Genomic DNA, 18,187 nt, shown 5'->3' with positions numbered 1-18,187 from the left:
AGAACAAATAAATATTTTTCTGAATGAACTTTGTTTGCACTTTATCTTCTTCTGTCACTGCCCTTTGTGATTACTTAGAGATGTACACACATTATTGAATGATACGGCCACTGTAGGAACACCCTTCTTGCTTTCTGTCCTACCGAATACACAAAATCCTGTCTGGGGTGGTGCTCGCACCTCCCAAGGCAGGAAACCCTTTGTCCAAGCCTCCCTCGCTGGAAGGACTCCCAGCAGCAGGAGGTCAGACTTGTGTCTGTGGTGCAGCATCCATTTTGTGATGCTGAGGCTCGAGTTTAACTTTAACCGGGGTTCAGGTTATGTACATGTCGTGTCCCTCTAGAAGGGTGGAATGCTACCCCCGTCACCAGAACTGGCGAGGGGGTAGTATCCCAATTCGTATAAAACCTTACTCGACATGTTTTGATAAAGCCAAACCAAAGTTAGCAAATAACCGCGAGGATTTTAATGCACTTAAGAGTATATGGTATGGCAATATCCCGGAACAGCTAAGGGAGTTGTTTCCGACAGCTGCAGACGGGCTCAGCTCGTGCCAGAGCATCATCTCATATGAAACCAAGCACTCTGCCTCCAGGATTGCTGAGGCCTTCCATAGGACTGGCTTATAGGTTATCATTTGTCCAGTTAGGGTTAGATATAGGGATACTATATCTAAGTAAGAGGTGATTACACCAACTTACCCCAGCTGAGTGATCAACCAGTTGTGTCAAATATGGAGGCCAGGCCAGGGGTGGCACAATACATGCTGCCGCCCCTGGTAGGCCTTGGATACACCTATGCCCTGGGTACCTGGAGTACACTGTTACAGGGGCCTATAAGGTGAACCAGTTCCAATTCGTAATGCACCTAAGGTACATGGAGTCCATTTTAAGGAGAGAGCAATTAGCCTGTTGCCCTGAATAGCAGGATCCTAGGGCAACTAAGTCAAACACCAGCTAAACACCAGGCAAAAAGTTTGGGGGTAACCATAGTCAGATATCCACCTTCCTACACAATGCGTTGTAAAGGCATGCGTTGTAAAAACCGCGTTGTAAAGGCATGCGTGGTAAAAGCATGTGTTGTAACGTCATTCATCCATCCTTCCATATTGTCATTCATCCATTCATTCATTTATGGGTCTTGTCGTATACTTATCATGTTGAACGGATCCTAAACTAAACAAAAATAAATATAAATGAATGCTATGTATTGCGTGTATGACCAATGTGTCCTGTTAATGCCATTTGAAACTAATTTTATATACTTATTTTAAGCCTAAAACAAAAAAATGCTATAGCACTATTAACTACATTTTCATAAAATATTTGATTATATAAATATACTAGCAGCCCGTCCCGACGTTGTCCGGGAGCAATTAGGCTTCAGGGCCCCCGCCTGCCCCGACGTTGTCTGTGGATCCCCCGGAACCTTCCTCCATATATTGCAGTATTATACCTCCATGTTTACTTTGTACGCTTTTGTAACCTGCACACGTCCTCCTCCTGTAATGCAGTATTATACCTGTATGTTTACTTTGTAGGCTTTTGTAACTGCACACGTAACTTTTTGCTCCTGTAATGCACCATTTGGCTCACTTTTGTAATGCTCCGTTTGCTTCCTCTTGCTCACGATGTATGCTTTTGTAACCAGCACACGTAACTTTTTCATCTTGTAATGCACCGTTTGGCTCACTTTTATAATGCTCCGTTTGCATCCTCTTGCTCACAATTGTCATTTTTGCTTCATTTTTCCGCCGCTCACCGCTCCTAAATAAATAAATAAATAACCTACCTCATCCGCCGCTCACCGCTCTTCCCCGCCTGTCCGCTGGTCCTCACCGCCTGTCCGCCGCTCCTCACCGCTCCTCCCCGCTCCATGTCCGCCAGATCTCCTCACGTCAGCATGCCCGTCGCGGCCGGCGCTTCTTCCAAGGGACTACTTTTTTTTGGGGGGGTAAGTTTTATAAATAACGTATATTTATTACGTTTTTATAGCCTATGTCCGTCTGCACACCCTGACGATTACAACGATGTATCGGATGTGTGGATTGGCACTGTGGTTCCTGAGTTTACCCACCTCGAAGGTTCAAAGTTCTTCCTTTATAATAGTAGTACAGATTAAATTACATTCTAAATATTTTCTAACGTATCAATTGAAAAATTAACCCCAGCTTAAAGTACATAAAAAATACCTTATTTGATGTTGTAATACTTTTTGAAGGTGATGTATGTTCATAATAATTATTTAAAAGTAATTTAATTATACTGAATTGGATTTATTGTTACATTACTTTTAAATGCAAAACCAATATTGGAATATTGTAAAATGAAATTGAAAATATGTGCTTTTAACATTAAATATTTATATATATAAAGATAGATAGATAGATAGATAGATAGATAGAGAGATAGATAGAGAGATAGATAGATAGATAGATAGATAGATAGATAGATAGATAGATAGATAGATAGATAGATAGATAGATAGATAGATAGATAGATAGATAGATAGATAGATAGATAGATAGATAGATAGATAGATAACCTATTTGGAATTATTTAATATGAATTATTGAAATAACATTATTTCCTACCGAGTTCCCATTTTAGTCCCTACCTCCATTATTTTCTATGGGACAGTGTCGCAGTATCAGTGGTTGGCCTTGCGTAGTGCTGGATTTACTATTGTTTCTTTTTTTGCAGTAGTAACTTACACTCCAGCAGGAAGCTCCATGTGCACACACACACGAAGGAGGTTGTCAAACCTCACACACCGCAAAACTAGCTTAAGACCTGAGGTTTTGCGTTACAGACGTTGACGGAGTGACTCAGCAGGAGGAGCCAGCGAGAAAAGCAGAGCCGGTCGGAGCAGCACCCATTGCACATGCCGTGTCCACCAAGATAACTGCCGCGGGGGTATCAAGCAGGGTCACACTAAGTTCTGAGACCCAGGTCAGCTGGCCTGCCCCACTTGCTCCCGTGTGTGCTCGACAAGTGGAATTCGAGCTCGGACTGATAACAACCCTCAGGCAGTCAGCCTCCAGCCAGCCCCTTCCATCCCTGCTGTTACAGTCATAGTCAGCTCCTGCTGAGAGCGAGCCCTAGGTGGCCCGCAGAGGCGGCCCTGCTTTGTCCAGTTGCAGCCTGCATGCCTACCTGGTGTGCCCCACTCGTCTGGCTGCAGGAGGGCTTTCAGGAGGGGTTGCGAGAAGACTGAAGAAGGCTGGGTGGAAGAAGGAGCAGGAGTCAGCTACTGGCTGTACGTTGAGGCTGACCCCACTACCCTATCTCCAGTAAGACCTGTTAACCTGCGTCCGTCCCACACCCTCTAGCTCTTGAGATCTGTGAAAACCTGTGCATGAGCTATTGTCCCCATCAGGCACATCAGCTGAGCATGAATGTGTGGGGTGCAGACAGCGCTGACAGCGGACAGCACAGAGGAGTGAGGGAGTGGAGCGGAGCAAGCAAGCCCATCTGGGATCCTCCTCCATAGAGATTGGCAGAGAGCCAGAGAGTACAAAGATTTGGTCCCTACAAGGTACAGGCCCGAGAGTCCCAGCAGAGCAGCGGGATGGACGTGGTGCGGAGATTCTAATGTGCATGGCCGTCATTCATGGGTGTCTGTTAATTGTATGACTCAGCAACCGACGGAGGCCGCCCGACTAGGTTGGGGTGCAGCCTGCAGGTGTGCAATGCAATCCCTGCTTATCTTCCCCGCTACCACCCACCAGGAGAGGCCATTGTTCTACTCACCAATTGACTGACAAGTTTGGAGTGGTACTGAGAGGCCGAAGGCGCAGAAGCCCCTGAACGAGCTAAAGGAGCAAGGAGTAGGGACGATAGAGGCATGGTGGAAGTAGGGTGAGTTAGTGAGTGAGCCAGCGGGGACAACACTTTATATACTGCCCCACCTCTTTCAGACCGCCTTCGTACTCTCTCCACTCGTTTGACCCATCCCCCCCCCCAAAGTTACGCTAGTGCCTGCACGTGGGGGTAGGAGAATTTCTAAGACTAAGATATGACTGCAAAGAAATTGCACTCTGGAAGATTGTTATATATGAGAGCGTGCAAAAAAACTAAAGCTAATCCTTAAGGAATAACTCAATAAAAATAAACGCATTGAAAGGTTTCAACGCCATCTCTACCTTTTTTCCTAAAAAAGAGACACGCTTCAACACAGCACGGATGTTGGAGTCTAAACAAAAAGCTCATGGAGAGGTTAACGTGGATCTTGGCAAATCATCTCCTGTAGAGTCTACTAACCAATCTCCCAAAATTTGAGAGACTTGGTCTAGGGATGTGCCACACTCTGAATCCAAGGTGGAAGACTCTTTGTCGGCAAATCTCACCATCCACTCGCTCACTAACGGAGTTACCCATCCTGAAGGGGTACTTCATCTAGCTCCAAAATATTTAGAAAATGGAGACCTTATGATGGAAGACTTTACTCTCCCAGGCCTCAACATTAATATAAATCTGACTCCAAAGTTATCTCAGGCACCTAGGGCCAGATGTAGGTAGCCCTTTACCGATCGGAATCGGCCGAAAATAACGATTTTCGTCCGTTTCCGATCGGTAAAGGGCTATTGAGATGTAGGGGCACATTTTCGGTAATTTTACTGAATCGGTATCATTACCGAATCGGTAAATTTACCGATTCGGTAATAAGTACCGAATCAGTAAAATAATTACCGATTCGGTAATATTTACCGATTCGGTAAAATTACCGAAAATGCAATGTAGGTAGGCAAAGTACCTTCTGCACATGGCTTACAGAATCGGTATTTTACCATGGAATACAAATCCATGGTAAAATACCGATTCCGGTGTGCATGCACACGTGTGCATGCACACCTATGTCATGTGACAGGCAGACCTGCCCTTAGGACAGGTATGCCTGCCACATGGCACCTGTGCCTGTTTTGGGGGTGCCAGAGGGTGTCAAAGTGACACCCCCTGCACCCTTGTGAATTCTTTAATTACCGATTCGGTAAATACAGAATCGGTAATGCCTAATCATTCCTATGGGCTTCAAAGCCCATAGGAATGAATGGGCATTACCGATTCGGTATTTACCGAATCGGTAATTAAAGAATTGTTAAGGATTCGGTAACTAATCCAGATGTTGGGACCTACATACCATTTACCGATTTTGAAATACCGAATCGGTAGGATTCGGTATTTCAAAATCGGTAAATGGGATTTACCTACATCGGGGCCCTAGTTTGTAGTCATACAGGATTCATAATCCTGTCACTTTGCTTTCCTTCAATTCACGAGATCTCCCTCAGGATCTCTCCATAAAGATGCAGCTGTTTAGTAGTAAATCCAGCAGAACAAGTATATTAAATTCAAGGGGATCTGCCTTTTTCTGATTTGTCCTTGAGTTTTTCACCCCTTAAATAATAATCCAGAGAGAAAAATGCTGATGTCCGAATCCTTACTTTGCCTGGAAAGAGTTTTGTCTTCTACCTTAAACTTGAAGGAGAAATCAGTAAGTAACTCTGATTATATCTTGGATTCTCTTTTGGCCTTGGCTAAGTTCATAGTCTCTGAACAAAGACTCTTGCCTGATAAAGCCGGCCTACTTCTTTCCTGTAAACCTAATACTGGTAAGGGAACCTCATCTCCTCAATCTACTAAAACATGCTCTCTCTCATATTTTAATGAGCGGGACTTTAGCGCTCAGGCTGGTAAACCCTCTTCTAGCAGAACGAATACAAATACATTGAAAGGTAAAGAAAATGTAGATATAGTCGACAAATTATACCCTTCTTCTCTACAACAGCTGTTCGAACCTGAGGACTCAGTTCCAGTATCTGTATCTGCGTCCTGCCAGCAAGCTAAGAAGGAACAGTCAAGTTTAATTCAAAACTTTTTCCCCATTTTTCTAAAAACAGGCCTAGATTATCCTGAACATCCCATAGTGAGGGAACTAAAAGCTGGTTGTTCTCCTCCTAAGGAAAAAGATATCAAGAACAAAAGTAACAGCGTTTGCAAGAAGAAGAAGAAGGAAAAAAGGGAAAACCTTCAAAAGATAACTAATAAAGAGTAAAATGGCTACTCTTCGACCCTAATTTAATTTTAAATCTATCATCAAGCTCTGATCCAAACGCCATGAAGAAGGAAGATGGTCAAGTAGAAATCAATTTATTGGGACCTCGTTCACCTTTTCTAAATCTTAGTGCCCCTATTTAATACTTCCAAGATGCAACTGTATTAGATCAAAGTGTTCCTTCTGTTGTACAGAGTAACTTGAACACCATTGCCTCGCTATTTGCTTCCTCTTTAGGTAGTAATGTTATTTATAATCCTAATATAAATGTTCCTGAGGTAACTTGCCAAGACAATCATTCACTTTTTGCACCTAATATGTTAGACTTTTCTTTTATTTTTGATCATGATCCATATATGAACCGGTCCTTTCTATTAGGTTGTTTGCTGAAATCACTGGCCTCCAAATGATCCAGACTAATGACCTCGTCCTGTTTCAGGTTAAAAAATATAATAACCCTAGGGGAGCAAGTGTAAGGTTTGTATCTAAAGTTATCTCCTATCTGATAATGTCAAACAGTGATTAATTACGATACTGTGGTATTGATGTTCCTGTACCTGAAAAGGCGCTAGCCTCAAAAAAAGCGATTCATAATCTGCAGTTCAATACTTATTCAGATATCCCCACAAGGCACCTGCCCCACCTGGAGAGAGAGAGTGTTTTGTCGGTTTCCCTTGGTAAAGAGGGAAGGAGAGTTTCGCTTCTCACAGAGGAAAAGAACCACTATGTTCTGCCTGCAGATGAGGAAGATAAGAAATGGAGTTGGGTAGCAGGCGCTCTTAATACAAATAGATCCTCAGGCTTAAAATACGGGAATTCTTCCTATCAAGAGTCTTAATTTGATCTCTTTGAATGCAGCCGGCATGAGCACTAATAAAAATAAACTCTTATTTTTGAAAGAGCAGAGCGCGGACATAATATGTCTACAAGAGATTTGGATCACAAAGAACTGGTCCACTGAAGATTATATAGTGCTCAGCCGGCCTGCGCTACCTGTGAATAGAGGACATGCTAAAGGAGGTATTGCTATATTACTAAGTAAACGTCTTAGATGGTCATATAACATAATCTTTCATGCCTCTAACCTAATTCAGGCGATTAAGCTAGATCTTGAGGTCCAAGATCATTCAAATCCTTTGCTGATCGTTAATGCATATTTACCACCTGATGCATCTTACTCTCACCTATTAAAGGATCTATTTGGTTTTGTCTCCGCTATTTTGGAAAGTGAAGCTTGCAGGTTTCTAATGTTAATTGGAAATTTGAATTCTAAAGTTTTTTCTCATAGTATAAGGGTATTCACTACCGCACCAAAAAATTAAGCCTTAAAAACCCCTCCTGCTCAGTTCCCGAATAACAACCGGACTGATAAAAGAGAACCTGTATTACTCGAAGGTCTGAGAAGTTTGGATCTTATCATTGCCAATGGGAGGTTAGAAAATGATATACAAGCACATTTTACCCATAAGGCGCCTACTGAGAGAACCGTTATAGATTATCTAATTGTTTCTGCAGATTTGGTTTGTAAATTCATAATTATGGAAGTTTTGGAAAATAATTTTAGTGATCACATGTTGATCTGCTCTAAATTTGAGTTTTCTTGTGCGAAGGTAGGCTCCTGGGATTTTTAAGATAGCACAGGAGGGTGTAATGCAACAAATGGTAGAAACCATTGAAATACCCTAGCTACTGCTAAACTAAAAGAGAATTTAACAGTGTTTACAAGAGATCAACAGCACTTAGTAATGGCTGAATGTTATTCTTCTCAATCCAACTATTTGAAGCCTTTTCTTGTGATGCAGATACTTTTGCTACATCATGTAAATCATTACATGTTCTACCTAAATGGAGATCGCCTTTTAACCCAACGCTTTCTATAAATAGGGAAATAAATAAATGATTGAGGGCTCAGGTTCTGAATTTTTCGCTCAAACGAAGTAACTTAATGAATCTATTAAAGAGGAAAAGACAGAGGAAAAAAATTTGCCTTAAAGCAAATAAATTAAGATCGCATATGGGTACAGTTAAAAGAGGCCGCCTCAAAAATAACTCTAAAAGGTACTAGGAAATAATCACTGATTGTTGTGTCACAAGAGTAGCATCCCTCCCCATCCCGATTAAAGAAGAGGAATGGAAATTCCATTTGGTAGAACTCTGCTCTGCGAATCCTAATCCTTCTGGCTTTGTTCCTACTCCACCCTACTCGTTCGAAATCCCTGAATTCAACTATGCACCCTCAATGTGTGAGGTGGTAGGATTTATTTAAAAAATGAGAGCCTCAGGAGCAATGGGTCCTGATGAAATTTCCATGACACTAATTAAAAAGGAACCTCTGTTATAGACTACTTACCTAACTCCACTGTTCGATTTCTGCTCCTCTCAGGGGAAGATGCCTCCATCTTGGTCTGGAAGTATTCTAATCCCTCTGTATGAAAAGGGCCATGAACATCATCCGGTTAACTACTGACAAATAGCTCTATTTAAGGGGGTGAAGAAAAAATTTGCCCGTAGTATTCTTGATCACCTCATTGAATGGGTAGTGGAGAAGAAGGTCCTCCTTATGGAACAAGCAGGTTTTAGGAAAAATTACTCTACTCTGGATAACATCTCAATCAATCAATCAGGAAATTTCAAGTGCGCCACTCACCCATGATGGTCTCAACGTGCTGGGGGGAAGGGAGAGGGGGGTCCCCAGACCTCTTTAGCCGAAGAGCCAGGTCTTGAGGGTCTTCTTGAAAGTGTTCAGGAAGGGGGCATGTCTGATGTCTATTGGTAGCTCGTGCCAGCTCTTGGCTGCAATGTGAGAGAAGAATATTTTGCCTGCTCTGACTCTGTGGATGCGCGGGGTTTCGGCCAGTGCAACGTTGGAAGATCAGAGGTTTCTTTTGGGTACATGGAAGTTGATTCTGTTGTTGAGGTATTTGAGTCCGTTGTTGTGTAGGCATTTGTAGGCGTGAGTGAGGATTTAAAAAAGTTACTCTTTTCTCCATGGGGAGCCAGTGGAGACGGTGTTGGCTGATGTGCTCGTGTTGGGGGATGTGGAGGACGAGTCTGGCGGCGGTGTTCTGTATTGTCTGGAGTTTGCGGAGTAGAGACTTGTTGATGCCGGTGTACAGTGTGTTACCATAGTCCAGTCTGTTGGTGATGAGTGTGTGAGTGACTGTCTTCCTTGACTCAGGGGGGATCCACTTGAAGGTCTTGCGGAGGATGTGGAGGGTGTTGAATCGGGTGGAGCTGACGGCATTGAGCGGTTAGTTCATGGTGAGTGATTAGTCGAGTACGATGCCGAGGTTCTTGGTGTGGTCTGAGGGGGTAGGTGGGCTTCCGAGGACGGTAGGCCACCAGGTGCTGTCCCATGCAGAAGGAGTGGTACTGAGTACAGGGACTTCTGTCTTCTTGGCTTTGAGCTTCAGGCAGCTGTTGGTCATCCAGACTGCGATGCTTTCATTCCTTTCTGGAAGTTGAGTTTGGCAGTGATGGGGTCTTTGGTGAGGGAGAAAATGAGCTGAGTGTTGTTGGAGTAGAATACAATGTTGAGGCCGTGTTGTCGTACGATGGCTGTGAGGGGGACCATGGAGATGTTGAAGATGGTGGGGCTCAGTGATGAACTCTTCAGGGGATTTTCGTGGGGTCGGAGAGGAAGGGTGGGAGTCTGATCCTTTGGCTTCTTCCGGTGAGGAATGAGGGGATATAGTCCAGGGTTGTTCCTTGTATGCCTGCGTTGTGTAGTCTGGCGGCTAGTGTGCCGTGGGAGACTGTGTCAAAGGCCGCTGAAAGGCCGAGTAGGATGAGGGCTGTGGACTGGCCATGGTCCAGGAGGGTGCGGATGTTGTCTGTGGCGGAGAGTAGGGAGGTCATTGTGCTGTGGTTGCTTCGTAATTCGGATTGGGATGGGTCGAGAATGGCTTTCTCTTCAATAAATCATGTCAATTTCCTGTTTCCTGTTTTCTCTGTAACTTTGGCTGAAAAGAGGAGGAGCAACATGAGCTGATTGTTCTTGAGGATGGTGGGGTCAGCTGTGGGCTTTTTGAGCAGGGGTCTGACTTCTGCGTGCTTCCACTCGTCTGGGAAGGTGCCTGTTTTGAAGGTGGTGTCTGTGGTGCGATGTAGTTTGGATGCAATGGCGAACGTGGCTCTGTGGTAGATGTTAGGGGTGCGGGGGTAGGTGCTCCATGTTGAAACCAATTGAGGAGAAATATATATGATTTTTCATAGGTCAAATGTAAATACAGCCTTTATAGCTTTTTCAACAGCCTTTGATAAGGTAGAACGGCCGCTACTGTGGAGAAAATTACACAAAATGGGAGTGCCTTCTCCTCTGCTACCTTTAATTTTTGCCCTACATTCTCAAACATGGTGCCAGGTATTAATTGGAGGAAATCAAGGCCTATCATCTGTAATGCCCATAGCAAATGGACTGAAACAAGGTTGTTTATTAGCACTACTGCTCTTTTCCTTAAATATATCAAATTTACCTGAATGCTTTTCTCATTTAGAGGGAGATGCACCAAAGATAGGCAGACGTTCTTTTGCATGCCTTCTGTATGCTGGCGATATAGCAGTGATGGATCTAAAGGAGCAGGAGGAGGAATCAACATCGTCAAAAGGAACACTCTCAGAGTCTCGACCAACACCGACGACACCCTCAGCACTGCCGAAAACCTGCAATTCCAGATCAACACCTCAGAGGAACCCTCATCTACAGACCCCCCGGACCCGGACCACAGTTCAGGGACTCCATCGCCGACTTTGTCAGCACACACGCCCTTGCCTCCAAGGACTACATCCTACTCGGGGACCTGAACTTCCACCTCGAGGACAACAAATCCACCACCCTGATCTCCAACCTAGGACTCAGACAACTCGTCACAACACCGACCCACTCCGACGGTCAGACGCTTGACCCCATCTTCTCCGCAAGACCCCACTTCTCTTTCAACCACACCACCGAACTCCACTGGACCGATCATCGCAGCATCCACTTCACCTTCAGAAAACCCACCACGCACCACCGCACCCAACAGATGCCTCGCCGCTGCTGGAGCAAAGTCACCAAAGACCAGCTAGCCACCACCCTCGCCCAGAGTCCACCCGCCGGCCCCACCGACCCAGACACTGCCGCCCGCACCTCAAACAGTTGATCAATGACTGCGCCAACACCCTCACCCCGATCAAGAAACCCTCCAACAGTCACACCAACAAGAAAGCCAGCTGGTTCACTGAAGACCTCCGGGCCTCCAAGCAAACCTGCTGAAACCTGGAGAAGATCTGGCTCCATGAACGAACACTGGACAGCCAGACAGCCCACAAGAACGCCACCCGCAGACACCATCCCCTCATCAGATCCGCCAAAAGGGCCTCCTTCAAAAACCACCTAGACAACAATATGTATAACAGCAAAGAGCTCTTCAACATCGTGAAGGAACTCTCCAACCCCAGCTCCAACACCAAACGACGTCCCACCCTCGCAAGCCCTGTGCGACTCGCTGGCCATTTTCTTCCACCGCAAGATCGCAGACATCCACAACAGCTTCAACACCATGACTGCCTCGACAACCACTAAGACCTCCACCCCCACGACCACAATCCGCACCACCCGCCTTCTATCCTGGACCAACATCAACAACGACAACACCATCAAGATCATAAACATCATCCACTCCGGACCTCTGCCAGACCCATGCCTACACCACATCTTCAACAAAGCCAGCACATCCATTGCACCCCATCTCTGGAAAGTCATCAACACCTCCTTCGCGACAGCAACCTTCCCGGAGAGCTGGAAGCACGCCAAGATCAACGCTTTACTCAAGAAAACCAAAGCGGACCCCAAAGACCTCAAGATCTTCCGGCCCATCTCCCTGCTCCTGTTCCCGGCAAAGGTCATCGAAAAGACCGTCAATGAACAACTGACCCGCTACCTCGAGGAGAACAACATCCTGGACCCTTCCCAGTCCGGGTTCCACAGCAAAGACAGCACCAAGACTGCCCTCATCGCTGCCACCGATGACATTAAGTCCCTGCTGGACAACGGAGAAACAGCGGCCCTCATCCTCCTGGACCTGTCAGCCGCCTTCGACGCAGTCTGCCACCACACACTACGAACACACCTCCACAATGCCGGGATCCAAGACAAAGCCCTGGACTGGACCACCTCCTTTCTCTTTGGAAGAACACAGAGTGTCCGCCTTCCTCCCTTTCGCTCCGAAGCCACCAAGATCATCTGCGGCGTACCCTAGGGCTCATTCCTCAGCCTAACTCTATTTAACACCTACATGGCAACACTTGCCCACGTCATCCGTCGGTACGACCTCAACATCATCTCCTACGCCGATGACACCCAGCTGATCCTCTCCCCCACCCCCACACCGCCAAAGCCAAACTTCAAGAAGGAATTAAGGGCGTCGCTGAATGGATGAGGAAGAGCCGACTGAATCTGATCTCAGACAAGACGGAGGTCATCATCCTCGGATCCACTCCTTCAGCCTGGGACGACTCCAGGTGGCCGACCGCACTGGGAACCGCTCCAAAACCCACCGACCACGCACACAACCTAGGGGTCATCCTCGACTTCACCCTCCAATGACTAAACAGGTCAACGCCGTCTTCTTCTTCTGCTTCAACACCCTGCGCAGGCTTTGCAGGATCTACAAGTGGATCCCCACTGAACTAGAAAAACCAGTCACCCAGGCCCTCGTCAGCAGCAGGTTGGACTACGGAAACGTCCTCTACGCAGGAGCCTCGGCCAAACTACTGAGACTGCTCCAACGCATCCAGAACGCCTCCGCACACCTGATCCTCGACATCCCTTGCCGCAGCCAAATCACACCCCACCTGAGAGACCTGCACTGGCTCCCGGTCAACAAGAGGATAACTTTCAAGCTCCTGACCTACGCACAAAAGGCACTCCACAACACCGGACCAACGATCCAACTTCTACACCCCCAGCTCTGCTCCACCGACCTCGCTCTAGCCACAGTCCCTCACTTCCGAAGAGCGACCTCTGGCGACAGATCGTTCTCCCACCTCGCCGTCCAGACCCGGAACACTCTTCCCATCCACCTACGGCGGACCCAAGACATGCTAACCTTCAGAAAACTCCCCAATACCTGGCTTTTCGAGCACTAGCAGCATTTCCCACTCCAGCGCCTTGAGACCCTCACGGGTGAGTAGTGCACTTTAGAAATGATATGATTGATTGATTGATTGATTGATCTAATCCCTAATGGCCTGAACTAAAAGCTAATAGCATTACAGAAATGCAAGTTGCGACACTTCATGAAGATAAATGTTTCGTAAAGCAACATTTTAATCATGAAAAGTAACAGAAGTAGAAAATTATAAATATTTAAGTGGAAAATTGGTAACAAAAAGTTGGAGGTGGTAGATTCCTTTCTCTATTTAGGGAAATTAATAGCGGGCAATACGAGGAAAAAACTTCATATCGAACACAGTTCTTGTAAAGCATCATCTCATGCAAATGGCCTTCTTATTTTTTATAGTGCAATGGGTCCGACCTTGCTTTATGCTATTGAATTAATTCCTGTGAAGGGCTGGAGCTTTTTAGATAGGATTGAAAACCAGATTTTACGTAAATTATGTACTTTTTACACTCTAGACCCAATAGCGGCAATTAGATTGGAATTTGGCTTGATAAGCTCTTATATCCAAGGTTTACTCATGATTTTGAGTTGGGGATATCAGTTAAAAATTGTGAGGTCATACACATTAAGAGGTTTCATGTGTCAAGAAATTTTTGGAGGTATGGTAGGTAAATATTCCCTTTCTCGTGACTTTTCTCTGGCACTAAATGTTTTCTGTGCACAGGAAGAGTCAGTGATCACTGTCCCGCTTTTAGAATTGAAATCCTTTTTAAAAATTACAAGTGGTAAGATCAGCTATAATAGAGATATTACATTTTGCAATTCTAAAGAAAGGTTAAAGATAATAGCCAGGTTGAATTCACCGAGCGTTCCTCAGAAATATTTATCTTGGAATATAGAACATGGAATTCGACTATGGCTCCCCCTATGTCCCATGAACCTTTTACCTTTAAATGACCTAACAGCAAATTGGTCTCATTGCATGAAAAATGGAAAAAGCTGTAACTTTTGCGAGTTGAGCATTCATAACCTGGATCATGTCTTGGTTGTCTGCTCAGCATTGGTTTTGAGTCGTCGTTTTTGGCTTTGTCCGATGTTTTTACAAAACTGCATCAAAAAGTAACTTCAGCCCATGAATTTCTCTTTTGCCTGAAGAACCAAGCAGTTTGTGAAAAACGATTCAACTTATTTAAGGAGTTTATGAATATATTTTAACTTCTTTTGTAATCCCACACTCTTGCTGCTATTTTAAACTTGATTTTCTAAAGTAGCTGTTATTATACGTTGGTGTAAAATGGTTTAGAAACTCGCATATGTAGTTGCTGCTATTTAAAGCATTTTTGCACAAAATTAGAATATATTTATTTTTAGGTATTTTTGTTAAAGGAAAATGTATTGTTTATTCAAATATGCTGGTTGTTTCAGAAAAAAATTCTGTTTTCATCAAGCAACTGATGTGATCTACATTTGACTAAACTGAAACTATCACGAAGCTACTATTGTATTGTATGGACCGAAACTTCTCCCACTTGTTTTGGTAGAGGATTCTATTTGGTCTTAATGCTGAGAACCTTTATTTGTATCTCACGTATTAGAGTAATTAACAATATCCATCTATGTTATGTGAGGGAAAATCCAAGACTAACTATGAAGGGTTTCGATATTTATCAGTGGACTGAGAAATGAATTGACCTTATGTTTTATCATATTTATTTTGAAATATTTGTATGTATATTTTTATGTGGACCACATTGGAGAAATATTAACAAAAATATTGAATTAAATTGAATTGAACTTACACTCGTAAGCTTGGCTCTACACCCTTTTTTTCCGGGGGCAGAGATGTGTAAATCTAAGCTTTTGAGTAACTTTACACACAGATTTTGAAGATAGGCAAAAGTACCAAAGTTACTCAACAGTGTTAGAGTAAATTACACGTGTAAATAACTCACAAGTGTAAGTTGTCTTTGTGAATAGCCCCAACAGAGTGTGACCTGGCCATGTTTTAAAGAATAAATAAATAAATCTGCAGGGCAGGGGACATATGAAATAAGTGTGTAAGGGTGGGGGTATTTAGGGATACTGGTGCTAACCCTACCCCCCAGCCTCCATGTGTCAGGACATTTTCAAAATGGTGGAAGCCTTCGGCCACACCGAACTTAGGCTCTGAGGGCTGGGGTTGGGTGGTGTACTGTGGTAATACTGAAGTCCTCCGACATCTAACAAAATACAGTTTTAGGCAGTCCCTGCATACTTAACAAACTCAGAAAGAGAAGTCTGGTAAAATCAGCAACCAGACAGTAGATACACACATAGGGCCCCTTTAGGATGGTGGGCAGACTTCAGTCCATCCACCACCCTAGCGCTGTAGGGACCGGCCGCCAGCAGTGTGGCAGTCCCGCGCCACCAATAAGAATCCGACCGCCACCCTGGCAGTCACATCCTGTATTGTCAACTGTGAGCAGCACCCTCTGCAATGCCAGAAATACAGGTTGTGCATTACCAAGCACCACATGGCAGGCCCCGTGAGGTGCCTGCTACGATGTGCATGGCAATGAGGTGGGTACCACGGGTACCCCCCAAGTACAGCCACCCACCCCCACATCCCTGGGGGCCCACAATGGGTCCCCAAAGCAATTCCTGCATACCTTTCCATGCGGCAATGCTGCCATGGAAAGGCCTTCACCACCAGGCATCTTCCAGACACCGCCACCATATAATGCGAGAGTTCTGCCCGGCCGGCAATCATGATGATTGCCAACTGGCAGAAATGCGTTGGACTAACTTTCCATCCGCCACGGTACTCCTGCCATGGTAATATGGCAGGGGGTAAATGGTGGTTGGGCGGGAAGTTATGACGTGCGGATCACCACTACGGGCGATCCGCACACCATCATAATGACCCCATAGTATTCAGGAATTCTCTTTTCCTCCTTTGAAGTGCGCCCCAAATGTTATAAGTAAACCCAGCAGACCTGTCAAACAATATATGACACTACAATGTCTAAAGAGGCCCACTGTGATTGGAGTCTATTTAGCTGGGAAGACAAGAGAAGGGCCCTTCCCAACGGTCAGCTGCCATGTATCTGTGCCAGAGGAGGCCCCTTTGGCGTCTGATCCAAGTGTAGTATTTAAAGCCCCCTTCCCGACCTTTTCAAGCTGGATGTGACACTGAAGCAGGACTTGACACTTTAATGTCAAATAGGATCCTCCCAGCTTCCACTGCATGTTGTATTAAGTCAGATGGGTCAGCTCTGCCCCTTCACATGAGCCTATTGTTTGCTTGTGGGGGCTGTTAACATCTCACCAAAGGGGAGCCATAAAGCTGCCAAGTGGCAGTAGAATATTTATAGAAAGGCCTCCAGAAGCTTTAAGCAGGCAAAATTTACATTTTCTAAATAACCTTTTCTGTAACAGTTAGACAACGTTTGACTTTGCCATTAACTTGGATTTTGTCTAACTAATAAAAAAGTACTTTAACTATTTTTCAAGTTATTTTCTCAGTGGAGTTAACATTTATGAAATGTAATATTGTGTCCCAATACTTTCCAATGGAACAGTCAACCCTGCTACAGTGAAAATAGCTTTAAGGTGCTAGTCACTGTAAGGACATATTTAACATTAACATTTACTTTTAAATATCATGCACCTTGCCTCAATGAGAGGTAAGGTTTACTTAGGGATAACTTATAAATATTTAGCAGGAGGGATTTAGGCCTGTCAAATGGAGTTATTTGTATGCATTGAATTTTCAGTAAAAGCCTGCACAGCGATGGTACTGGTGGCAGGTTTGCAGTTATGTTTGAATTTTCAGTGTAGTGGAAGGGACAATGAGTGTTGCAGACCAATGGTGACATTTGATTAACAGGCCGTTGGTACACTTTGATTACCATACATTAGGACTTATAGGTAAGTTGAATGTGCCAAATTCAGGGTTATGCCAATTTGATCATGATAAAAGGAGGAGCACAAGCAAGCACTTCTACATGATAGGGCCCTACACATAAATAACTTGTATCTCCTGTTTAAGTGTCCTCACACCCGGTAGACAGATTTAAGATGGTTAGCAATGCTGCCAGTTTTCCTATTCAATGGGGGTTGGTTTCAGATTTGCAAAGGACCAACACTGCCGGTGTGTGATGGCTCTTTGTTTTTGGTTCCTGTTCAAGGCAGAGAGTCTGAGAGGACCTGCCAGGAGAGTGGGCCGCTCCAACGTTGCTGGCATTTTTGTTTAGTGAGGGCCCATAGTGTTGGTTCCAATCTGTAGGGGCACAAAGCTTTTCACCCATGCAAACATAGCTCTTTTTCTTTTCTTATCTTTTCGAGTTTATGCACAGCAGACCCTTTGGCAAAGTAGCATATTTCCTTTAAGAGTTAGACTTTTTGATGCTTCCTGTCATGGCGGCACCTGCACCAGAGAAGACAGACAGTTTTCAATGCTAGCCTACAATGTAGCCCTTCTGCTTTACATGCAGCTGTGCAATGCTGTTTAATGCTTGAAAATGGGAGGGAGGGTAAAAATATCAGTATATTACATTGTAAAGGAATTAATTTCTAGCTTGTTAATATAGCTTGGTGTTGGACTTGGCCCTTTTTGGCAAGTTCACCCTTAAACCTTTTGCCTTTTCTGTGACCTGGTGTTGGTGGTTTTAAGCCTCTGGGCACTTTAGCACTGTGGTCCAGTGTAAAGTGCGTATGGTCTCTGTGTTACATTAGTAAGGTTGGCCTACCCTTCCAAAGACAAAGCATTGGGGATTCCCTGATCAGTGTGTATCAGTGGTAATTCCTGTTATGAGAGGAGCAGTGTGGTCAAGGCTGGTATGTATGACATTGTGAGAATAAATGCTGTGCAATGGTGTGCGCAGATTTTTGTGGTTATTTTAGAAATGCCATTTTTAGAAGTTGGCATTTCTGTGCGCTATGTGTCTTCCTGCTTGATGTGAATTACATGTCTGGCTTGTGAGTGACAGGGGCTGAGAGGTGTGTGTGGCTCCAGGAGGGGCAGGTGAGTCATAACTGGGCTGAATAGG

Source organism: Lissotriton vulgaris, chromosome 4_1 (assembly GCF_964263255.1).
Source record: "Lissotriton vulgaris chromosome 4_1, aLisVul1.2, whole genome shotgun sequence".
Taxonomy (NCBI): Eukaryota; Metazoa; Chordata; class Amphibia; order Caudata; family Salamandridae; genus Lissotriton; species Lissotriton vulgaris.
The sequence above is the reverse complement of the archived record's forward strand: the minus strand, read 5'-3'. Positions refer to the sequence as shown.